The 4,520-nt window shown below is 43.0% G+C and overlaps 1 protein-coding gene across 1 annotated transcript in view; it reads right to left on the bottom strand.

Moving 5' to 3' along the window:
- The window catches only part of Jarid2 (jumonji and AT-rich interaction domain containing 2), a 187,551-nt gene that overhangs the window by 156,465 nt on the left and 26,566 nt on the right, over positions 1-4,520 (bottom strand). The gene's annotated exons all lie outside the window — the stretch shown is intronic.

Here is a 4,520-nt window from a genome sequence, read left to right as displayed (position 1 = left end):
GTCTAGGACTGATTCCACAAAGCACTCAGACACACTTGGGCAACTTCTTTTAGTTGCCGGTGTAAAGGATAAGGTCTACAGGGCCTATTGAGCTGCTCCAACTGACCAAACCTATATAAAACCAGAGCTTGGAGCTTCCCCAGCACTCCCAGTGCTCTCTATATAACAGTGATTTATGGTCCTACTCTGTCTAAGAATTCATGACGCCCTTGGACAGAGACCATGTCTTCCCATAGCACAGAAAATGCTTCATGGTCAAAACAGCCATGTAGAACCTAATGTATCTTGTACTGCCCTAAACTACAAGTCAGCAAAAGTAGAACCCAACAGTCGAGGAAAGAGGGAAAACTTAAAACTGACTAGAACCATCCACTCAAAACTTTAGCCCAGGTAAGGTTCTTAAATCAAAAGGGAGGAAACACCCATTACATGTCTTCCCTTGTTAGTGTCATGGAGAGAGGAGCACAAACAACATCCCCTCCAACTTTCTCTCCAAAAATTAAGGCAGTCTCTTTTCTCTTAAGCTGCTGGGTAAACAGGTGAATCAACACACAAACCCTGCACAGCAGCTTCCCTCAGACAGCTGAGGTTTATTCCCTACCTAAGAAAGTATCTCCATCACCCCCAAACCTCATTGTTCATATCTAACTTTGCAAACTTCATTAGACAAAAAGTAGCATAAAATTGTCTGTCCTGTTTCATACAGTGCTTTCCTGTAGCAGTGACACAAGCAATTAGTTTAATATATATACCAGTGTCCCCAGAGAGGTTAGAGCACAGCCTCAACTTTGCTAAATGGAAGCAAATTTTCTGTGCCGCCTACCATCCTAGAAACAAGGTTCTGAGGATGAGGAACGGGAATTACCATGCAGTTATAGTCACTATTTAATAATAAAAGAACATCAACTGTAAGACCTTGAACTTAGATTATGCATCTTTCTTCTGAGGTGCCCATATAATTCAAATCTATTACAGCAAAATCCAGGTCACTGGAGAAGCAAAGACAGGGGGTAAGGGGGATAAAATGGGATAAAATTAAAAGGTGAACAACCCAAGTCCAGTTATTCAAAAGCATCTGACTCTGACACCTAGGCAGCAGGGAAACAGCAGCTGTTTCCAATTACTACAAGCGATTTTGAATTAAGAGGTATCAGTGCCTAATGAAGAAGGCTCGGTATGTAGGAAAATTTCCACTTCTGAACATACAGCTACTTCAGGGAGGGAGAGCTCAGTCAGTAAAAAGGCCTTGCTTTAATAATGTGAGGATCTGAGTTCAAATCCCCAGGGCTCACATAAGCCAGACACTGTAGGTCATTTATCTGTAACAGATACAAAACTACACACACACACACACACACACACACACACACACACACACACACACACACGTTGCGGGGGAAAAACTCCAGCAATGTAACCTCTTTTAGGTTAGGAAAGTTTTCTTCTCTTTGCCTGTTCCCCGAATGGCCAAGCCTCCCTACTGTCTCTAACCCTGGGCCAGTAAAAACTCAGCCCAGAGACAGAACACTTCCAGCACACAGCACACATACACCCTGTGTTCCTCTGGCCTTTTGAAATTATGACCCAAAATCAGACATGGCAACCCATTTTAAAACTTATCACACAATACACAAGAGAAAGGTTCATAAAATCCAGTACCAGCTCCCAGAGACCACTTGAAAGGATAGTGTAATACAATGCCGGATCCCAGAGAATACTATATCAAAAGGCTAACCAAAACCTCTTGTCAGATGTAGATTTCTACCAGCTTCCCACACAAAAGAACATTCCAGGACAACCAGTTTCTAACTGCAGGTGGAGCTTTAGACCATGAGATTGTCAGTAGCTTTTTAAGGGTGTCTGATATGATCAAAGAATGAAATCAGCGTTAAGAAAGGGAGAGAAAAGTCCCCTTCCTAGGTCCAACTAAACACTAGGAGTACCAAGGATCACCTTGCACCTTGCACCTAAAAGACCCAGGATTCTACTCCCAGCCACTCCCATAGCAATTCACAATGGTCTGTATGTAACTCTAGTTCCCAGGCACCTGGTGCCCTCTTCTGGCCTCTGCAGGCACCAGTGGTGCATCAGCACTGTAATGCCAACACTCTGGAGGCAGAGGCAGGTACATCTCTGTGGATTCCAGGCCAGCTAGGGCTATACAGGGAGAATCTTACACAAATGGGACTGGTTGGCAACAGAACCAGAGAGGGGTTCAAGAGAGGGTACCAACTAGAGAGAGTTAGAAGAATCGGTAATGAGAGGGCTGAATAGGATCAAAATCACTCATGTGCATGCATGAAAATGTCTAAATAAAACCCATTGTACATAATATATATTAAGAAAAAAGTAAAAGAATTGTGGCTGGAGATGGCTCAGCAATTAAGAGCACTGGCTGCTCTTTCACAGGACCTGGGTTCAGTTCCAAGCACACACATGGCAGCTCACAACTGTCTGTAACTCAAGTTCCAGGGGATCTAAAACCTTCACACACATAGATATATATGTAGGCAAAACAGCAATACACGTAAAATAGAAATTTTTTAAAAAAGAGAGAAAAGTAAAAAAAAAAAAAAAAAAAAAAAAACCAAGCCAGTAATACTCAAAACTACAGACACACGGGCACCACATTAATGACACCCATTTTCCATATAAACAACTGGAGATAAAATGACAGGAGAAAAATAATTCTCTGGGAGCTCTGGCTCCATAAACCTGGGTATCACAAGGCAAGCGGATTCTGGAGTGAAACATGACTTGAATTCATCAATCAGGCACTTAGAAGCACTTTTGCTACAAAGCACTGGCTTCTTACTTGTGCCAATAAGGTATAAAAACAGGAGGAGTCTGACATCACCAGGGATTCTCCTAAGTGATCCAACCACTTTGCAGAGGAGGAACGGAGGTAATAATCTGGGAAACAGACTGACCCCTGGAGTGGAACCATTAGGGAAAAAAATGAAATGGAATAAAATGTATGCCCTGGCAATGCTGAAGCATGCATGGGCAGCCCGTATATGGCGGTTCTGTAGAACTTGGACTTGGCCATATTGGGTTTCATGTCTAAGTTGATGAGGACGACTGACCAGGTCTCTTCCTCAAGAGGGCACCAGATCTCATTACAGATGGTTGTGAGCCACCAAATGGCTGGGAATTAACTCCCACAAGGACTCCTCCCCAAAAGAATAACAGTAATAAGGACTGACTTCAGACTAATTTGCAGAACCAGAAAGAGGCAATGAAGGGATAAGGACCCACACCTTCACCAAATTGCATTCCTCTTTCTCATGTCAGACAGAATTGACTTGAGGCCACTCGACCACTTTTATTTGTTCCTCTTTCTAAATATCACTGCTTTCTGTGATGACTTATCTCTAATTAGCATATTGGGTGGTGTTTGAGTTTAGCTTGGGGGAGAGGAGCCTCCTGGAACCCAGACTTTTGATCAAAACACTCTGGTTCATTCCTATTTCAACCTGAAAGACCAGGGTATCCAAACCCTTTTGCTAGCTGTTTCTACAACTATAATGAGGGGAACAGATAAGTCAGAGAGACAATAAGTAGGGGTAAAACATAACTTTAAAAGTATTTACACAGTGTACAAGTCTACATTCAACTAGTATACAACAAAAGACAGTCAAATTAAGGCAAGCTGTCTTTTAAAAAAACAAATTAAGACTCCAGTAAACTACATAAGCTAAAGACAAAATTCCCTGGGGCTGCTGGTGGGGAAGGGGAAGTGCTAGGAAATGTACATGAACACTATTACACACAGCTAACTAAGACACCAACCAGGCTCCAAAAGAGGGCTTCGTAAGCAATGCTCAGGCTTTGCATCAGGTCAGGCACCCACAATGGCTTCTGACATGCTTACATTGTAATAAAATGATTCTGCAGCTCCTGTTTGTTGAAGGAGCGGTGGGCTGCATTCCGCCCAGCTCCCGCACAGCTAGCTTTATACCTGAAATAACAACACACAAATTGTATTCTTTTAAAACACTGCTTTGGCCCATTAGCTCTAGCCTCTTACTGGCTAATTCTCACATCTTGATTAACCCATTTCTATTAATGAGTGTAGCACCACGAGGTGGTGGCTTACCAGGAAGGATCGTAACCTGTATCCATCTTGGTGAGGAGAGCTATACCGTCTGCCTCACTTCCCTTCTTCCCAGCATTCTGTTCTGTCTACTCCACCTATATAAGTTCTGCCCTATCAGGCCAAGCAGTTTTCTTTATTAATTAACCAATGAAAGCAACAGATAAATAGAAAGCCCTCCCACATCACCTGTTTCTTTAGAAAGTTCCAAATCTTAGCCTTTAACCCAGCACTCAGGAAGGTAGAGACAGGCAGATATCTCTGTGAGTTCAAGGCCAGCCTTGTCTACAGAATGAGTTCCAGGGCAGCTCTTAAAAAAAAAAAAACCCACCGTCTTTAAAAAAAAAAAAAAGCCGGGCAGTGGTGGCGCATGCCTTTAATCCCAGCACTCGGGAGGCAGAGGCAGGCGGATCTCTGTGAGTTC

This window comes from Microtus ochrogaster, chromosome 16 (genome assembly GCF_000317375.1).
Source record: "Microtus ochrogaster isolate Prairie Vole_2 chromosome 16, MicOch1.0, whole genome shotgun sequence".
NCBI lineage: Eukaryota > Metazoa > Chordata > Mammalia > Rodentia > Cricetidae > Microtus > Microtus ochrogaster.
The sequence above is the reverse complement of the archived record's forward strand: the minus strand, read 5'-3'. Positions and strand labels throughout refer to the sequence as shown.